This window comes from Nelumbo nucifera, chromosome 3 (genome assembly GCF_055504915.1).
Source record: "Nelumbo nucifera cultivar China Antique chromosome 3, China Antique-T2T, whole genome shotgun sequence".
Lineage (NCBI taxonomy): Eukaryota > Viridiplantae > Streptophyta > Magnoliopsida > Proteales > Nelumbonaceae > Nelumbo > Nelumbo nucifera.
The window spans coordinates 85,417,010-85,438,850 of NC_142651.1; the positions used below are offsets into that span (position 1 = coordinate 85,417,010).

General features: G+C 42.2%; 1 protein-coding gene across 4 annotated transcripts in view; it reads right to left on the reverse strand.

The window, feature by feature from the left end:
• Nucleotides 1-21,841, reverse strand: part of LOC104597727 (pentatricopeptide repeat-containing protein At5g39680) — a 74,718-nt gene that overhangs the window by 16,859 nt on the left and 36,018 nt on the right. Inside the window, exon 3 of one of the 4 annotated variants that reach the window (XM_088900467.1) lies at nt 6,317-6,447. The exons of the other annotated variants lie outside the window; for them this stretch is intronic. The gene's annotated coding sequence lies outside the window, so the exon portion shown is untranslated. Of the gene's footprint in view, nt 1-6,316; nt 6,448-21,841 lie in introns of those variants that run through there. 4 annotated transcript variants of the gene reach the window in all.

Genomic DNA, 21,841 nt, shown 5'->3' on the forward strand with positions numbered 1-21,841 from the left:
TGAGTTATAGCTGAACACAGAATGATCAACCTGACACTGTTTAATCCCAAAGGCCTTCACCACTTCACTGAACCTGCCAAACCATGCACGTGGAGATTGTTTCAGTCCATAGATTGCCTTTTTGTGCCTGCACACCTTACCAGCCTCCCCCTGAGCAACAAACCCTGGTGGTTGCTCCATATACACCTCCTCAACAAAATCACCATCTAGGAAGGCATTTTTGATGTCAAGTTGTACAAGAGGCCAATCATACATAGCAGCTAATGAGATCAACACCCGAACTGAACCAATTTTAGCCATAGGAGAGAATGTCTCCATATAGTCCACACCATATAACTGAGAATAGCCCTTGGCCACTAACCATGCCTTCAATCGTTCCACACTGCCATCAGGAAGATGCTTCACTGTATAGACCCATTTACACCCAACAGTGTGCTTACCAGGAGGAAGGGTGGTGAGTTCCCACGTGTGTTTATGTTGTAGAGCAGAAAGTTCTTCTTCCATGGCTTGCCGCCACCCTAGGGAGGTAAGGGCTTCCAGTACAGTCTTGGGAATGGGAACCGATGAGAGTAATGATATAAACTTGCAATGAGAAGCAGAAAGGTGAGCAGTGGAAACATAGTCTGAAATGGGACGAGAAGTACAAGTACGTTTACCTTTCTGCAAGCAATAGGGAGATCAAGATCTGAGGGAGAATGAGCAATAGCAGGATCTGTCGACAGGTGCTGAAGTGGAGAAGGGGTCGAAGCACTTCTGTGGGTATACACTTGAGTAATTGGCGACCTCTCTGTAGTAACAGGCATATGATGTGCATCTGCAGTACGAATGGGAGCTATGGGAAGAGGGTCCAAAGAAGGTGACATCAGAGCACACAAACGATTTATGAAATTTTGGGTTATAACACTTATACCCTTTCTGAGTCCTCGAATAGCCAAAAAAAAATACACTTCGTAGCTCGAGCATCTAGCTTGTCTACTCCAGGCCCCAAGTGTTGAACAAAACAAACACAGCCAAAGACTCTTGGGGTGAGAGGAAATGGAGACAAAGTGGGAAACAACACGGAGAAAGGGGATTGACTTCCAAGGATTGACATGGGCATCCGATTTATCAGAAAACAGGATGTAAGAACAGCATCACTCCAAAAATGCTTTGGGACATGCATATTGATCATCAAGGACCGAGCAATTTCAAGAAGATGTCTATTTTTCCGTTCAGCTACACCGTTTTGTTGCGGGGTGTAGGCACAAAAAGTTTGATGAATTATTCCATGATGTTTTAGGTATTGCTGAAATGGTGAGGAGATGTATTCTTTGGCATTATCGGAGCGAAGTATTTTCATATGAACACCAAATTGAGTGCGTATTTCAGCATGAAATTTCTGAAAAATAGAGAACAATTCACTACAGTCTTTCATAAGAAAGATCCATGTCATCCTTGAAAAGTCATCAACAAAGATTACAAAATACTTAAACCCATTGTATGACACCACTTTAACTGGACCCCATACATCAGAATGAACTAAAGCAAAAGGACTTGAGACACGACTATCAATTCTTGGACTAAATAAGACTCGATGATGTTTTCCCAACTGACATGACTCACAATCTAATGATGAAAGATGACTCAAGGAAGGAACTAGCAGCTTCAAAGCCTTGAGAGAGGGATGACCAAGTCTGCAGTGCCATTGGAGAGGAGTAAGAGACGACTAAAAAGCCACTGGGGGACCACCACCATCAAGGTAATACAAACCACCTGCTTCATGCCCTCCACCAATCTTCTTCCCCGTCTTGAGATCTTGAAACACACAAGAAGAAGGATAGAAGGTTACAGAACAATTAAGGGACTTGGTTAATCTGCTAACAGACATTAAGTTTTAAAGGGAATTTAGGAACATATAAAACAGATGCTAAAGACAATGAGGAGAGATCAACATCACCAACACCACAAATAGGAGATGTAGAACCATTAGCAAGTGTAACTGTCTGAGATGTGGAGCAAGAAAGGGAAGAAAATACATCAAGAGTCCCAGACATATGGTCCGAGGCTCCGGAATCAATGATCCAGGGTGAGGCTTTGGAAGCTAAGCACGTCATACCTGAATGGGCAAGTGTGCTGTGTTCTGCTGAGATGTTTGAAGGAACTGCTCATATACTGCCCGTGGTACACTCACCATTTCCTGCCCGGAAGCACAAGCGGGTGTGGAGGGGGTTGGGGCAGTTTGCTGGCTTTTAGTAATTGTGCTACAACTTTTAGATGTAGCATGGTTAGCCCAAGTGTTGGGTGGACCACGCAAATCATAGCAGAAATTAACTGTGTACCCCTCTAAGCCACAATGTGTACATTTTCTCTGAGCATTACTCCTTCCTTTTCCACGGCCTCCCCCTGACTCTCGGCCTCCAATCCGACCACTAGCCCGATTAAACATGTGTCCACCACGGTTTCTTGGAGGGCCATTGCTGCCTCCACCACTTCTACTTCCACGGCAACTCCCTTTAGTCACTACCAAACCAGATCTATCAGAGAAGGAAGAGTGTTCCACCGGCTCAATGGATGTCCTCTTAAGATGAGCAAAAACTTCTTCAAGTGAGGGGAGATCTGATCCCCCCAATATTTGTGCTCTGACAGGCTCATACTCAGCCTTCGAGCCCACAAGAAACCTAGTCACATCAAGTTGTTAACGTTGCTATTGTTGGATCTGGACATCTGATGTTAGAGGGTGATACACATTTAGCTCATTGCGGATGTTCCTCAAACTTGCATAATACTCTTCTAAGCTTTGACTTCCTTGCTTCAAATTGAAGTACTCTTGGTATAACTGATATACCCTAGTTGTGTTGTCTTGTCCAGAGTAAAACTTTTTAGCATGATCCCAGATCTCTTTGGCTGTATCTAGGAACATGAAGTTCACACTAATCTTTGGTTCCATGTTGTTCCAAAGCCATGTCATTATCTGTGCATCATCTTGTTCCCAATCACTAAACCCAGGGGAATCAGAGGGAGGTTTCTCCTCCCTCACATGTTTTACTTTTCTCTTGGAGGAGAAAGCCTTTACAGAAAAGCGAAGGTAGAAAAGAATGGAGAAGGTTTGAATGAGAAGAAAAACAGCCTTTTGAGAAGAAAGGACTGTTTAGAAATATGCAAAAGATCAAAAGAAAGTAGCAGAAATCAGAGTTCAAGAGGAGAGAAGATGAAGAAGAAGGTGACGGCAACTTGGGTTCAGAGAGAGAGATTTTCGAACATAATCTCTTCTCTTACACCCTTAGTTCTATTTTATTAAGTTAAACTTTGGTAATTTACAGAGAAGCCCCTAGTTGGGCAGAAAATTAAAAAGACATAACATAAGAAAGAATACGCCCAGATTAAGGCCCATTAAAGCAAAGAACATAAAAGATAAAAAAAGGATAAACAGCCTATGGGCCATTCGGCCCATCTTTTCTACACTCCCCCTCAAGCTGATCATAGATGTCAATCATGCCAAGCTTGCCAGTATCATGTTGAAATTTAGCCTTGGGAATGCCCTTGGTGAGGAAATCTACTAACTGTCCTTCAGAGGTGAAGAAAGGTAGACACACTTCTCCAGAAGCCACTCTTTCTCGAATGAAGTGTCTGTCAACTTCAATATGCTTAGTTCTGTCATGTTGCACTGGGTTGTGAGCAATGTTGATGGCGGCCTGATTATCACAGTATAACATCATTGGCTTATCATGCTCAAATACCCAGTTCCTCCATCAAGGATGTAAGCCACAATAGTTCAGAAACTCCATGAGCCATGGCTTTGTATTCTGCTTCGCTGAAGATCAAGCAACAACTGATTGTTTCTTGCTTCTCCAAGAGACAATATTACCTGCCACCAAGCTACAGTACCCAAAGGTAGATCTTCTGTCATCAATGTTTCCAACCTAGTCAGCATCTGTGTAGGCTTCAAGTTTCATATGGCCATGCTTGGCAAATAGAATTCCCTTTCCAGGGGAGCCCTTCAAATAACACAGAATCTGCTCTGCTGCTGCCATATGAGTATCCCTGGGAGCATGCATGAACTGACTGATGCAATTGACAGCGTATGCAATGTCTGGCCGAGTCATGCATAGATAAAGAAGTTTTCCAAGTAATCTCTGGAAGACTCCCTTATCTTCTAATAATATTCCATCTAAAGCAGAGAGTTTATGGCTCATATCGATAGGAATAGCAACTGGTCTAGCACTCATCTTCCCTGTTTCAGAGAGCAAATCAAGAACATACTTCCTCTGAGAGATAAGGATCTCATCCTTGGATTTAGCAACTTCTATGCCAAGAAAGTAAATCAATTTCCCTAGATCTTGGATCTCAAACTCTGTATGAAGAAAATATTTGAGATCATTGATTCCTGAGACATCGTTACCAGTCACAACAATATCATCAACATACACAATCAGGTAAATGGCCAAGGATCCTCTCCTCTTCACAAAGAGGGTATGATCAGACTATGTCTGTACATAGCCAAAGCTAACAAGGGCAGCCCTAAACCTTTCAAACCATGCTCTAGGGGACTGTTTGAGTCCATAAAGAGATTTCTTCAGCCTGCAGACCTTTCTTTCATATCTGTTTCATACATCCCTGGAGGAAGAGACATATAGACCTCCTCATATAATTTTCCATTCAGAAATGCATTCTTTACATCCAATTGATAAAGTGGCCAGTCTGAGTGTGCAACCAAAGATAACAGAACAGAACTCTCACAGAAGTCATCTTGGCAACAGGGGCAAATGTTTCCAGATAATCAATCCCATATGTCTGTGTATAGCATTTTGCAACCAGCCTAGCCTTGTACCTTTAAATGGTGCCATCAACATGATATTTGATAGTAAAGACCCACTTACAGCCTACTGGATCCTTCCCTTCAGGCAATTCAATCACTTCCCAAGTGTCATTCTTGTGCAGGGCATCAATTTCTGTTCTCATAGCATCCCTCCATTCTGGAATATTAAAAGCTTCTGACACTGACCTGGGAATTGGGTTAGAAGCAATAGAAGAAAGGTAGGCAAAATATGAAGGAGAGAGCAAACTATAAGAAAGGTGTTTGGAAATGCAATGTGCAGTACACTTCATTTTTCCTTTCCTAATAGCAATGGGGATATCAAGGTCTGGGAAGGATGGCTCCAAATGGGCTATAACAGTACCTGTTGTCTCATCTGTAACTGGAAGTGCATGAGGCTCATGTGTTGTAGGGAAAACAACTTGCTCATTTCTGGTTCTTTGCCGTTGATACAACCTGGGAATAAAAAGAGGACGAGGAGGTAAAGGAGGAGGAATAGAAACACTGGAATGAGAATGAGGTGACTGATCCTCCCTTGATACATTTGAAGGAGGAAGAGACTTAGCAAAAGACTCAACTGGGACAGGAAGAGGAAGAGCAAACACCTGTGACAAATCCTCCCCCTTTGGACAATGTCTCTCCAGAGAAGAACCATAAAAGGAAGAAAGCTCATCAAAGGTGACATCCATTGAGACATACCGAGTGCCAGTCTTCGGATCAAAACAACAGTAACCCTTCTGTGTGGGGGAATAACCAAGGAAGATACACTTGTGGGATTTTGGTTCAAATTTATGTCTTTAGATACTTGGGATATGTACATAACAGGTGCAGCAAAAGACACGAAGAGGAATAGGAAAAAGATCCTTGTCCGGATGAAGAAGACTGAAGGGAGACTTAAACCCTAAAACCCTGGATGGCATACGGTTTATAAGGTAGGTAGCAGTGAGAACAACATCACCCCAAAACTTTGTAGGGACATGTGAGGCAAATAGAATACTTCTTGCAACTTCAACAATATGTCTATTTTTTCTTTCAGCAACTCCATTCTGTTCTGGGGTCCTAACACAAGAGCTTTGATGAATAACCCCTAAATCAGTGAGATAGCAGGTCGAGTTTTTCTCAAAATATTCTTTTGCATTATCGGATCTGAAAATTTTAATCCTGGTATCAAACTGGGTTAGGACAAATTCATGGAATTGCCTCACAAGTTTGGGAACTTCATCACGGGGCTTCATAATAAATATCCAAGTGAACCGAGAAAAGTCATCAATGAACAAGATAAAGTATTTGTAGCCACCCATAGAGGGTAAGTGGTAAAGCCCCCACACATCAGAGTGCGCAATATTAAAAGGAGAAGAAGATCTTTTATTACTCAAAGGATAACTGTTTATACAATGTTTTGACAGTTCACAAGACTCACAATGAAGACTGGACAAACTAATTCCCTTAAACAGTTCTAGGAATAAATGACTTAATGCAAAAAAAGAAAGATGACCCAAACGAAAATGACATAACATGACTCGACTGATGGACTCTGTAGATATAGACCCAAAAGCAACTTTTCTAGGTTGTTTATGGCATTGTCTAGGAGTATCCAGCAGGTATATTCCATTCGCCTCACGGCCACTCCCAATCACCTTCTGAGACTCCAGATCCTAAAAAACACAATAGGAAGGGAAGAAGGTTACACAACAATTTAATGACTTAGTTAGGTACTTACAGATAACAAGTTTGTATTTAGTCTAGGTACATGAAGAGCAGAAGGAAGAACCAAGGAGTCTGTAGCCTTGATGGTTCCCTTGCCGGAGATAGGGGCAAGAGAGCCATCGGATAGGGTGATTTTGTCATGTCCAGGAAGTAAATCATATGAAACAAACAAAGTAGAAAGGCTGGTCATATGATCAGAAGCACCAGAATCAATAATCCAAGGGATCCTACGATTACCTGAAATGGTTGCATGATTGGCAGAAGCCCATATACCTGAATGAGCAAATGCAGAAGAGGTTGAATTTTCTGAAGGATTGGAAGAAGAGGTCACACCCTCTAGGTGACTGATCATCCTCCCAAACTTCTCATATTTTGCCTTCATAGCTGCTAACTACACACTAGCCGTCATCTCTTCAGTTTGGTATCTGTCACTATCTGGACCAGCAACAACATTAGCACTCCCTGCCCTTTTATTATCAGGCTTCTTCTGAAACCGAAGTGGTAGGAGCTCAGGATGCAATTTCCAACACTTGTCTTTAGTGTGTTTTGGCTTTTTACAGTACTCACAGATAATCTCTTTCTTCCCTGAGCTACTTGGAGTCCCTGTAACCCCCTTGGGTTTCACTCCCATATTAGCAAAGTGATCATTTAGACCAGCCCCTTGAACCTGGACAAGTCTTCTGCTTTCTTCACTACTTACCAAGGCATATGCCTGAGACAGTGAGACACTATCCTTGGATAAAATATTTTGTTTTGTAATATCATACTCTGGATTTAGTCCTATCAAGAACTCAAACACCCTGTTTCTCTCAACTAGTTTTCTGTAGGTCTCAGCATCATTAGTGGTGTCCCAGGTTACAGCTTTTATCAAATCTATTTCTTGCCAAAAAGACTTCAGTGTTGAGAAGTATACAGCTAATGGTTTCTCCCCCTGTCTCAAATTCTTCACATCACTTCTCAACTTGTAAGCTCTGGCCACATTTGATTTTTGGGAATAGGTTTCAGCAATACTATCCCAAATTTCCTTTGCTGAATTCATCCACAAATAGTGTCGACTAATCTGTGGTTGCATTGAGTTCACAAGCCACCCAATAACAGTATAATTTTCTTGCATCCACTTTTCATATGATGGATCATCTTCCGGAGGAGCCTTTTTGCTCCCAGAGATAAAACCCCACTTACCTCTACTACAGATATGAATCTTTACTAATTGTGACCAAGCTAGATAATTAGTTCCATCCAGCTTGACTGTGGTCATAGCCAGTAAAGAGTCTACAGAGGCTTCTGGAACCTGTCTGAATTCAGCAACATGCTTGTTTTCAAAGTCTAAGGAGTTCATGTTCTTAAACACTTCAAAAATGACTTCAAACAACTTCGAAAAACACCAAATGAAGACAGAACAAAACTGTGTTGTGAGCCAACCTCTATGCAGTCGTACCAGTAATCTGCGTCACACCCGGAAGTTGGGAGAAACGGAGAAAATTCAACCGCTCCTTGTAGACTTCACAGAACACCAATCCACTTGATTCGATCTTCAAGAAGGAGAATGAAAAAGCCTTCAGTCACTGAGCGCCCAGGACAAACTCCCTGTGGGGCCCACAATCAGATTTCTCCAGAAAATTAGGGTTTCGGGCAACACACTTGAATCTGTCAAGGGGGCGACAAAGCCAATCCTCTTCTCTCCAGAAACCACTAACAACTGGGCTGAAATAGGTGTCCTTAACTATTCATACGATTCAGTTCTCCATACACACTGTGTATGGGAAAAAAAAGGTGAAAAAAGGGGAAAAACGAGCTTGCTCTGATACCAAGAAGAAAAACAGCCTTTTGAGAAGAAAGGATTGTTTAGAAAGATGCAAAAGATCAAAAGAAAGTAACAGAAATCAGAGCTCAAGAGGAGAGAAGATGAAGAAGAGGTGGCGGCAACTTGGGTTCAGAGAGAGAGATTTTCAAACATAATCTCTTCTCTTACACCCTTAGTTCTATTTTATTAAGTTAAACTTTGGTAATTTACAGAGAAACCCCTAGTTGGGCAGAAAATTAAAAAGACATAACATAAGAAAGAATAGGCCCAAATTAAGGCCCATTACAGCAAAGAACATAAAAGATAAAAAAAGGATAAACAGCCTATGGGTCATTTGGCCCATCTCTACAGAATGAAAATAGAAAGAACAAAGATAAAAAAGATAAGGAAAGTTCAAAGGTTATCGGAAAAAGGGGAAGAAGGAAGGGTAGAAAATAGGATGAGTAGGTTAGGGTGGGAGTTTGGTGTTGATGGAAGATGAAGGTTTTAAGTTGGAACGTAAGAGGGCTAGGTAGGACGAATAAGAGGAGGATTATCAAGGAGGTAATCAGAAGAGAGAATCCGGATGTTTTTCTAACATAGGAATCAAAGGTCGAAGATTTCAACATAAGGTGGGTAAGAAGCATCTGGAGAGATAGAAGAATAGGGTGGAGTTAGACTCCCTCTTGGGGAATATCTGGGGGGATTGTAACCTTGTGGAAAGAAGAATCATTAGAGTGTATAGAGGAATTGATAGGTAGATTCTCCGCCTCTGTTAAACTAAGAAAGTGTGGCTGATAACTTGGGTAATGACAAATGTATATGGACCAAATTCCTACAGGGAAATGACTGATTTCTGGGAAGAACTGGCGGACATAAGAGGTCTATGGCAAGGCCCGTGGTGCTTGGGAGGGGATTTTAATGTAATCAGATACACCGAGGAATCTAACAACCCAAGACAATGTATCACTGCAAGCATGAGGAAATTTAATGGGTTCATTGAAGCTTTCGAGCTAAAAGAGATTAGAATGGGGAAGATCAGCTACACGTGGTCAAATTGCCAAGAAAACCCCATCTGCTCAAGATTGGATAGATTTTTAGTCTCTTCAGATTGGGAGTACCATTGGGAGGGTTTGATGGGAACAGTATTTCCTAGGCTCACCTCAGACCATTGGTCAATATGTATTGGGATGGGGCAAGGTGTAGGAGGAACATCGCCCTTTAGATTTGAGAACATGTGGCTAATGTCATCGGAATTCCTGTAGAATGTCAAAGCGTGATGGAAAAGCGACAATCCAAAGGATATTTGGGAAGGGTTAAAGTTCCATAGGAAGTTAAAAAATCTAAAAGCAAAGATTAAGGATTGGAATCTTAGGCATTTTGGGAGAACTAAGGAGAGAATCATATCTGATTAGCCAAATTGAAGAAATTGATTAGAAAGAGGAGTCAAGCCAATGTGAGAGAGAGGATAAGGAGAATAGGTTCAAATTGAAAAAAGAATTGGAAATTATCTTACTGAGGGAAGAGATATCCTGGAGGCAAAAGTCTAGAGTGAGACGGGTAAAGGAAGGGGATGAAAACACAAGTTATTTCCATAAGGTTGCAAATGGAAGGAAGAAGAAAAACCAAGTCTCAATGTTGGAATTGGAGGATGGAAGAATTACCAACCAAGAAGACATTTCCAAGGCCTTTATGGATCACTTTAAATTAATATATAAAAGGACAGCCGAGGGAAATTGGAGATTAGAAGGTATATTGATTGCCCGTGTTTAGAAAATACTTTACGAAGAGATTTAGAAAGAAAGTTTGAAGAGTGGGAGTTTAAGGAAGCAATTTTTTCTATGGACCAATCTAAGGCCCCTGGCCCAAATGGTTTCACTATGGCCTTTTACCAAGATTTCTAGGAATGATTAAAAAAATATCTGATAAGAGTTTTTGAGGAATTCTTCCACAGAGGGATTATCATCAGGGGTGTGAATGCTACCTTCATCGCTTTGATTTCGAAAAAAGCAAATGCTTGTCACCCCAAGGACTTTAGGCCAATTAGCTAGGTGACAAGTCAATATAAGATCTTAGCCAAAGTTCTATCCTTTCGCTTGAAAAAGACCCTTCCTTTAGTTATTTCTCAATTCCAAGGGGCTTTTGTTCAAGAAAGGCAAATTACAGATCAAATCCTTATTGCAAATGAATGCGTGGAGGATCTCAAAAAATCCAAGAGAAAAGGAATTGTGTGTAAATTAGATTTGGAAAAAGCCTATGATTTTGTGGATTGGGAGATTTTGCTTGAAGTGGTGAAGAGTTGTGGCTTTGGACGAAGATGGTGCAATTGGATAAAAGGCTATTTGCAATCATGCCATTTCTTAGTCTTGGTGAACGAAGTAGTTAGAGATTTCTTTGGGGCCCTCAAGGGTATAAGGCAAGGAGATCCTTTGTCACCTTTCCCGTTTACTTTTATAGCTGAGATCTTCAGAAGGTTGTTTTCAAAAGCTAATGAGAGAGGTTTAATTAGAGGGTGGAGGGTAGGAAGAGGAGAAGTGGTAGTGACCATAGTTTTCAAGGCGCCAAGGCTGGGCGTCTGGGGGGTGCCTTGTCACCTAGGTGCCCACCTAGGCGATGGATTTTTTATATAGAAAACATAGATCCTAGGGTAGTTCCCTAGGTACCATAGCCATATTTCCTTAATAATTAATCATAATTTTCATAAGAAAAGTATAGAGTTCATGTTAAAGTATAGAAAATCAACATATTCATGAGAAGAAAAAAAAGAAGGAAAAGAAAATTCAAAAAATATAGGGGCTGAACCCTTATTTTTGTTATAGGAAAAGAATAAAAGAAAAAATAGTAGTAGTAGTAGTAGTACTGTAGTACCGTAGTACTGTAGTAGTAGTTGAAAATGTGTTGATTAGACAAAATTTTAAGTTCTTCCTTACTTATTGGTTCAGGTTTTAAAGTCTTTGAGGGTTCAATACAGCATTTAGCAATGTTTGTATTGATTAAATCCTAACAAATAAGAAAATAATAAAAACAAATTAGTATATAAACACAAAAAATGAATATTTTAGTTTAATAGTGCCTATTTTATAATTATAATGTAAAAAAATAAAGAATAAAATAATATTTTACAATGCATAGTACAAAACTGCTTGGCGATTAGGCGAAGCGAGCCTCAAAAGGCACCTTGTCGGCTAGGTGCCCGCCTAGGCATCACCTTGACAACTATGGTGATGATCCATTTACAGTTTGTAGATGATATCATCATTTTTTGTGAAGTTGAGGGAGATCAGAATGCCAAAGATTTAAGGCTTCTGGTGCAGCTTTCTGAAAAGGTGACGGATCTATGGATGAATTTAAGCAAAAGTGTGGTGGCAGAAATCAATATGGATCAAGAGGAGATAGACATATGGACTAGGGAATTGGGGTGTGGTTCATGTGAATGGCCTTTGAAATATTTCGTACTCCATCTAGGCACTAATCCTAGGCCTTTAAATTGTAGGGACCCGGTAATGGAGAGATTTGAGAAGAAATTGTCTACTTGGAAGAGGAATTATATTTCCCTAGGGGGTAGGATAACTCTTATCAAATCCACTTTAGCAAACCTTCCGGTTTATTATCTTTTAGTCTTTGATATGCCTCAAGCCATTATTAAAATATTAGAGAAGATCATGAGGAATTTCTTATAGGAACCGGAAGAGGAAAAGAGGGATCATTTAATTAGATGGGATATTGTTTGTAGAGGAAAGAAGGATGGTAGCTTGAGTCTGGGAAGGATAATAAAGGAAAAAAACTTGGCCTTGCTAGGAAAGTGACTTTGGAAATTCCTATAGGAATTAGATAAACTTTGGTCCAAAGTGATAGTTAGCATTCATGGGCTATTTGAGAATGGATGGGATGTTGGGGTGTCTTTTAGGGTTGCTAGAGCTTCACCTTGAAAAGCAATACACAAGGTCCTCTCAATCTTCCTCAATCACATCAGGCATAATCTTAATGCAAGGAACAAGGTAAGATTTTGGGAGGACCTAAGGAAAGATGTTGGAAACTCAATCCTCACTTGAAACCAGACAAGTTTAAAACTGGAAGGAAAGGCAATGCTCATTTGGCCACAATTGGTAACGAGGGTCAGTCTGTTAGACAGTTTTGTATGCCCTTAGCTTCAATCAGAATGATGTACTTTATGAGTTTATTGTAAATGAATAAAGATACATATTTGATTCATGTTCCCTTGGTATGTTTCTGTGTAATACCCTTAAACTGGACACTTAATGAGACTCGTGTTAGTTTAGAATGTTCACAACCAGTGGGTCGGTCTGGGGAGACCTATCCTGACAAGGCTGACACTGTGGTGCCACCAAGTCGGTTGGGGTGGCCTGTCTCAGCTGCCAAGGTGAGACCCTAGGCACATACAGTGTAGGATTAATTGAATCTTTGAACTGGACCAGATTTCCAGTACTGCCCTGGACCTTGGAGATTGATGGGCAAAACTGGAAAGTTACACCCGACCCCTAGACTCGATTATGATACTACACTAGGTGTCGGATTGGGCTGTCTTTGATGTACCAATCAGTGAGATCCTTAGCGGGGGTCAAAACCTGGGTATGTTGGGACAGTCCGAGAATTCATCTGAGTGGGTGATCATAGTGACAGGATCAGCCCCTTTGTCGGACAAAGGTAATGATCGAGGATGCACTCTCACTGATGGAAACCAAGACTGTTAATGGTTAATATTATGGGTTGAACCGTTCGGCCCATATACCTAGATAATGTTAATGGTTAATATTATGGATTTAAAATGGGCTTCAAATGGGCTTTACAGATAATTAATTGATTGGATCAATTTATCCCTGCATGTGATGTATGGATGTGTGATGTGCTGCGTACATGGGCCATAAGTACTTGGCCCATGCTCAATCGACAGTGGCTCTTTCGCACACCATGGCTGAATGCACATCATTGCCATGGTGTCCCTTTTGGTCATTGGATGACCTCCCTCAGTGGTGGGCCCCACACCTCATCATGAGGTCTCGTGCGGAACCCTAGCCGATTTAGGCCCACCAAAATCTGGCTTTATGAAAGTCAGTGGGAGCCACTTTGGTTTGACCTAAAGATAGAACTATGGCGTAATTATCTGTTCCCTCCAGATAATATGAGTGCATGTGATAGGGAGATTCATATGATGAACTCTCTAAAGGCCTTCCATCATTAGCACGAGGATGGGTCCTTCAGTAATGAGGAAACGCACCAGAAAATGGGCTATCAATTTGCTGTTGGGCTTGTCTAAGTGTTTCATAAGATGATAGGGGCGTCATAGACCGATGTGGGAGGGGCTTCACCAGAAAATGGGAACTCTCTCACGGTACCTTGGCGTTCACGAATATGATGGGTAAGCACTCACTGGACAGAAAGGTTTACCTGAAAACGGCTCTGAACCTTGTCTGACAGAGGCCAAAGGGAAAACTCATATGATGAGTGGATATGATCCTTCACAGAAAGGTGGTGGGGTTATGCAGCTGAAACAGTTGGCCTCATGCACCCTATGTGATTTCCCACATTTCCAGGGACAACCCGTAGTCTCCGTCGCTGAGAAAGGAGGGAAATCTCAGAGACGAATAAATGGAAATGGATCGTAGATTAAAATCCATATCTATGAAATGAACATGAATCAAATTAGGTCGTGGACTGATGTTTGCTCTTTTATCAGAAAATGGCAAACGGAGCATTTGCAAAGCTACTTGATGACAACAAGTTGAAAGGCCCAAACTATGCTGACTGGTACAGGAACCTTATGTTGGTCTTAACCTCTGAGAAATTGGACAAGGTAGCCAAGAATCCTGCCCCGGATCGTCCGGGGGATAGGACTTCTGAGGCCCGAAGAAGAGAATACCAAGAATGGGAGGAGAAAAACTCCCTTGCCCGCTGCTATATCATTGCCTCCTTAGACAATCCAATTCAGAGGCAGTTCGATCAGATCGAACTTGCTAAGGACGTATTGGACAGTCTTAGGACAATGTACGAAGAGCAGAATCGTTCTACTCGGCAGAAGGTCTTGAAACAGTTCATGACCGCGCAGATGACCAAGGGCCAACAAGTTCACGACCATTGTCTCCGGATGATGGGCTATATCAACGAACTGGAGGCTCTTGGATCCGGGCTGGATCTGGTAACTCAGATCGATGCTATTCTCAACTCTCTGCCTCCATTCATTAATCCATTCATCATGAATTACAACATGAACAAGCTGAACGTCAGCTTGCAGGAACTTAGCAATATGTTGCAGAGAGCCGAAGAATTGATTAAAAAGGATGAGCCCATTGCCATGCTTGTTGAAACTGGCAAATCGGGCAAGAAAAGGAAGGCGAAGAGAAAGCCCCAGAAAAAGGCTGCCAAACCCAAGAAACAGAGGAAGGACAAGGCATCAGATGCCTGTCATTTTTGCAAGAAGACCGGCCACTGGAAAAGGAACTGTCCTGCCTACCTGGAATCCAAGAAAGGTAACTTCGAAACTTGTGTTATAGAAACCAATTTATTGGTAGCTTCTGCGTCCTGGTGTATTGACTCCGGGGCTTCAACTCATGCGTGTAACTCACTGCAGGGGTTCAAGGTAAGCAGAAGGCTGAGTGAAGGAGAAGTCACATTCTACTTGGGGACTACTGCAACTGTTGCAGCCGCGGCCATAGGAACCGTGGAATTATATTTTAGAGAAGGAATAATTGTACTGAAAGATTGTCTTTATGTACAAAATTTAAGAAGAAATTTGATTTCTGTCTCAAAACTGTGTGCAGATGGTTATTCTGTCTTCTTTAGTAATACGATTACTATTAAAAGAAACAACAGATTCATCGCATACGGGGAACTGGAGAACGGTCTCTATGTTCTACATCCTTCTCTAGAAACTAACATAACCGAAACTACGTCGGTTGAAAACCCCAAGAAGAGAGCCCGTGATACAGTTAATCCCACGTGTCTGTGGCATTACCGACTTGGCCACATCGGTGTTGACCGAATCACAAGGTTGGTAAAGGATGGTCCTTTGGATTTTCTAGCTGTAGAAGATCTTCCCACCTGTGAGCCTTGCGTACAAGGCAAGATGACGAAACGGCCATTTAACGGTAAGCCTGAAAGATGTACAGGCACACTTGACCTAATACATACTGATGTATGTGGTCCCCTGAGTGTTAGGACACGAAATCAACACGTGTATTTCATCACCTTCACAGATGATTTTTCACGATATGGTTACGTGTACCTAATGAGACACAAGTCTGAAACCTTTGAAAAGTTCAAAGAGTTTAGACAAGAGGTCGAGAAACAGTTAGGGAGAGAAATTAAAGCCCTTCGATCCGATCGAGGTGGCGAATATCTCTCTGACGAATTCAGGGACTACTTAAAGGACAATGGGATAGTATCACAATTAGTTCCTCCTGCTACACCACAACTTAACGGTGTTTCAGAGAGGAGGAATAGGACCTTATTAGATATGGTCCGGTCGCTTCTCATACACTCAGAGTTACCCACATCCTTTTGGGGTTACGCATTAGAGACTGCGATTTACGTGCTGAATCGGGTTCCAACCAAATCGGTTCCGAATACTCCATATGAACTTTGGACCGGAAAGAAACCAAGTGTCAAACACTTGAAGATTTGGGGTTGTCCAGCACACGTTAAAAGAACGAGTGCAGACAAGTTGGAATCTAAGACCAGCCGTTGCCTATTTGTAGGCTACCCAAAAGGCTCTATAGGTTACCTTTTCTATGACCCAAGTGAGCAGAAAGTGTTCTGCAGTCGAAATGCACAATTCTTGGAAACCGACTATATCCTGGACACCCATCGTCAGGAAGTTGTTCTTGATGAGGAGAGCTCAGGAGCAGTGGGAGATGTCCCACAAGTTCCAGGTAGTGACCAACTTAGAAGATCCACTCGGGCATCCAGGCCACCAGTCCGTTATGGTTATGACCAGGATAGTTACCTGGTGGAAACCTTGACTAGTGAGGAGGATCCCATGACTTACGCGGAAGCTATGTTGGACATAGATTCCCAGAAGTGGGTGGAGGCCATGAGGGCAAAGATGGACTCAATGGAGACCAATGGAGTCTGGACTCTAGTAGATCCGCCCTCCGGGGTAAAGGCAATCGGTTGCAAATGGATTTACAAGAGGAAGAAGGGCCCCGATGGTAAAGTTGAGACCTTCAAGGCTCGTCTGGTGGCGAAAGGGTACACTCAGAAAGAGGGCATCGATTATGAGGAAACCTTTTCGCCTGTGGCCATGCTTAAATCCATTAGGATCCTGCTAGCTGTAGCAGCATACCATGATTATGAGATTTTGCAGATGGATGTCAAAATTGCATTCCTGAATGGAGATCTTACTGAAGATATCTATATGCAGCAGCCGCAAGGCTTCATTGCTGCAGGTCAGGAAAACATGGTATGTAAACTTAACAGATCCATTTATGGGCTTAAGCAAGCTTCTAGAAGTTGGAACATCCGTTTTAACTCTACTGTCAAATCGTTTGACTTCGAGCAGAATCCGGATGAACCCTGTGTCTACAGGAAGTACAGTGGGGATAAGGTTACCTTCTTGGTCCTGTATGTAGATGACATTCTACTCATTGGGAATGATGTAGGAATGTTAACTACGGTAAAAGTATGGCTTTCGCAGCAATTCTCCATGAAAGATCTTGGAGAAGCCTCCTATATACTGGGTCTTCGACTCTATAGAGATAGATCAAAGCGGATAATAGGATTATCCCAATCTGCTTACATTGACAAAAAAGTCAAAAGATACAGCATGGAAAACTCCAAGAAAGGAAATGTTCCTTTCAGGCACGGAGTCACTCTCTCCAAGAAGATGTCTCCCAAGACTTCTGAGGAGATTAATGGCATGAAAGACATTCCTTATGCCTCAGCCGTAGGGAGCATCATGTATGCCATGCTGTGCACTCGTCCTGACATAGCTCAGGCAGTGAGTGTAGTAAGCAGATTTCAGGCCAACCCAGGGCAGGAGCATTGGACTGCTGTGAAAAACATACTTAAGTACCTTCGAAGGACAAAAGAGTTTTGTCTGGTGTTCGACGGTAGCTCGCTACAGATCCAGAGGTTTACAGATGCCGATTTCCAGTCAGAACCAGATGATAGAAAGTCTACATCTGGATATGTTTTCACGATAGGATCGTGTGTTGTTTGCTGGAAAAGCAGCAAACAGGGGTCCACTGCAGACTCCACGACCGAGGCCGAATACATTGCCGCAAGTGAGGCTGCCAAAGAAGCTGTGTGGATGAAGAAGTTCGTTCACGAGTTAGGAGTTGTTCCGTCCAGCACATCACCCATCCCATTGTTGTGTGACAACAATGGAGCCATTGCTCAGGCTAAGGAGCCACGAGCCCACTCGAAGTCGAAGCACATCGAGAGGAAGTACCACGTACTGCGTGAGATTGTTGGTAGAGGGGACGTCCTGATTCAGAAGGTAGCGTCAACGGAAAATGTAGCAGACCCATTGACAAAGCCACTATCACAGAAAGTGTTTGAGAAACACGTGGAAAGCATGGGACTCCGGCTAGTACCTGATTGGACCTAAGTGCAAGTGGGAGCTGTTAGACAGTTTTGTATGCCCTTAGCTTCAATCAGAATGATGTACTTTATGAGTTTATTGTAAATGAATAAAGATACACATTTGATTCATGTTCCCTTGGTATGTTTTTGTGTAATACCCTTAAACTGGACACTTAATGAGACTCGTGTTAGTTTAGAATGTTCACAGCCAGTGGGTCGGTCTAGGGAGACCTATCCTGACAAGGCTGACACTGTGGTGCCACCAAGTCGGTTGGGGTGGCCTGTCTCAGCTGCCAGGGTGAGACCCTAGGCACATACAGTGTAGGATTAATTGAATCTTTGAACTGGACCAGATTTTCAGTATTGCCCTGGACCTTGGAGATTGATGGGCAAAACTGGAAAGTTACACCCGACCCCTAGACTCGATTATGATACTACACTAGGTGTCGGATTGGGCTGTCTTTGATGTACCAATCAGTGAGATCCTTAGCGGGGGTCAAAACCTGGGTATGTTGGGACAGTCCGAGAATTCATCTGAGTGGGTGATCATAGTGACAGGATCAGCCCCTTTGTCAGACAAAGGTAATGATCGGGGATGCACTCTCACTGATGGAAACCAAGACTGCCGGCAGCCGATTTCAACCGTTGAGATTTGTTTTGCAAAATATATTTTATATAAGATATAAAAGTATATATGTATGGTTTCTAAATTGTTTGCAAGAAGGTTTTAATTCCCGGGATCCATATAAGTGGAGAGTGCAACACTGTTCCTTGCAGCCGAGGGAGAGATCCTCTCTTGTCGGGCAGTGTATGATCATTATGGGCTGAGAGGTTAAGTGTAAGACCATTGAGGATAATGCCTGATGGGCTAATCTTGCATCTGCCCACAGTCCCTGGGTGTTACAAGGTGGCTTGGCCCAGGGACCACTTAGTGTAAGTGTTGGGCCCATAGAGCTCATTTGATGGGTTTCAGGGGGTACACTGTCTTCAGCAGTGCATTCGGCCAGGCCTTGTAACAAAGGCTGGGCTGAACCCATGTGGCTGATGTGTAGATCAATGCTTGGGTCCCACGCCATACAAGGAAGCCCAACTGGGCAGCAATTTGGAAGGTTTTTTGAGTACATAACCTTAATGGGCCTTAAGCCCATTTCGAACTGGGCTGATTTGATCAGTCATTTAAAGGGGGCGAATTCTGAAGTGGGTCAGCTAAAAGGATTGGGCTTAGACCCTATCCACTCAGAGAGTCCAAGATCTAAATAAGATTTAGATCTGGAAACCTCCTAATTAGATTAGGAGACAGCTGATCTGATTTGCAGATAAGATAAGGATTATCCCTTATCACTAAGGGACTTCTAACCCAAATATGATTTGGATTAGCAACTCCTAATCTGATTAGGAGCTGATCCCTTTGAGATTATAAAAGGGGAAGGGGGCGGCAGCCTTTTACATCATCAATAGCATTCTTCTCTTAAAGAAAGAGAGATTGAGAGATTTCCTGCATACTGTGAATTCTCTCCTGCCGCCACCTTCCTGCCATTGCCATTCCTTCAGTTCGATCTCCAGTTCTTGGGAGCAATCAAGATTTGATCTTGATCTCAATCTTTTGGGAAAAGATTGGTTGGAGCTGTACTCTCAAGCCGTCCAGTTGATTCTTGCGAAGGGTCAAGTTCTTTTGAAGAACATTGCTGATTCTGCTCCATCCTTCACTGCGCCATCTTCAGTGGGAGCAGATTTTGGATCCTTCCTTGGGCGTGAACACTTCCATTGGGAGATAGTATTTCTCCGTATCAGGTATAATCCTCTCCCACTCCTTTTGGTTCAGATCTGGTTCAGTTTATGGTTCAAGATTGATCCTTGAAAATATGATTTTCTAAATAGGGAATACGATTCCCAGTTGAAGGGAGAGATAAAATTTTTGAAATTCGCCCCTTATTCCGCAATCTTTGGGCGTCCATAGGATGGATCTCTCATCCCTTCACACTCTTCTGATGTGACCATTCAATCTCATGACTCCTCTAACATGATGGATAAACTTTGGAATCTTCTATTACACCTGGAAAAGAGTGGTGCATCCTCCTCGTCTGGTTCTAGTAATCCATCCAATGCATATGCTAACATAGGTACTACACTTGCTTGTTCCACCTCTAGCCCATGGATTGTTGACTCTGAGGCTAGTGCACATATGAATGGTATGCCTTCACACTCTGCTGACCTTCAAGCAGGGACCCTCTCAAGTGCCAATCCACACCCTCCTACACCAATTTCTTAAAAAATATGTTTTAACCAATTTATCTCACAGGTTGCATGAACCATTGCCCTGTACTCAACTATAACACTACTTCTAGCAAGCACACTCTGCTTCTATTTTTGATAATCAACATAAATTTAATAAGTACAAAGGCTGTTAGGTCCAGTCATCCAGAAAGAAATCCAAACCAACACAATTAGGATTTAGCCCAAGACAGTTGCTCCCTTGAACCCCTTGCTTTGCCAAGCAATCCATCATCCCATTTGCTGTTCTCCTAATCCAATTAAAGGTAGCTCCCACTTTCTTAGCCAAAGCTTAAATTTTCCTTACAGAATGTCTATAAGCCCAAGCTCCTGGAAATTTGCTGCTTAACCAAGATTTAACCACCTTAGAGTCCCCCTCTACCTCCAAATGTTGGCTTCCCAACTTCTTGGCTATCCCCAAACCTTGTAGCTGCTCTGTTATTTCTGCTTTTTTATCAGCAGGAAAAAAAATTTATTGATGAAATTAGGAGTTACAAGAGTTCAGGTATAAGATCCTCCCCAAAAGAAACAAAAGATTACAGATTTGCCCAAAACGTTTGCTGTTTTACAGCCCCTTGTTTGGCCAAAGAATCTTCCATTCCATTTTCTGTTCTTCTTACCCACTTAAAAGCAACATTTAGTTCCCTTGTTAGGCTTATGGTCTCCTTGAATTTATTCTGGGACCCAAGGAATCTGGGAACTGTTTCTGGTCCATGAGATGACTGCTTTAGAATCCCCTTCCACCTCTAGGTTGTAGAAGCCTAACTGTTTTGCAAGCATTTACCCCTACAATAGACTGACCAACTCTGCTGTCAATGCATCACCCTGCTCCAAGGGTCTTGAGTACAAGACCACCACTCTACCTTACATATATCTGAAAACACCCCCTACTGCAGCCAATTCCCTGTTGCCAATAAAGCTTGGATTACTCTCATTGTGTTTATAAAAATGCCTCCAATTCCCAATGGGCTTGGGTTACCCAATGAACTTCCATCAAAGTTTAGCTCAGATCCTCGAGTTGGCGGTGGTTTCCATTCCATCACAGCCTTAGCTTTTATCTTAGAAGAGCTAGCCACTTCTCCCCAATTTCTCACTATTTTGTTGACATGGAACTCTCTGGAAGGTTCTGAGGTTTTCACTTGGTTAGCAACTTTTTTTTCGATAACTAAATAAAAATTTTATTAAAGAGAAAAAGAGAGTACCACTTGGTCAGCAACTTTTATTTTTACACTATCCACTATTTTTACACTATTCACTATCCACAAAATTCTACTCCTGTTATGATTTGCCTCAGAAAGTTTGTGGAAAATACATCAACCATGTCTTGAGGAGCCTCCCACTTGCACCTAAAGAGAGTGCACAACTCTAACCAAACACAATTCACAAAGGCACAGGAGATTAGTAAGCGAGGAATAGTCTCATCTCTTGCCTTGCAAAGACAATATATATGAGGAGAAAGGCACATAAAGAGTAATAAGACACCTTAGCATCCCAGCCATCGTCCGAAGCACCATGAATACTCATAATAACCTTATGCCAGAACTTGTCCCTTTCTAATGGTAAACACCACAACCATTTCCCAAGCAAAGCAGTATTCCTATGGATCAAGTTTCCTATCCCCAACCCACCTTGTTCTTTAGCCCTACACACCATTTCTCACTTGACCAGATGGTCTTTTCTTTCCTCACCCAGTTCCGAAAATAAGTCCCTCGTGTTTTTTTTTCCCTATCTTCTTTGCCACCTTTACT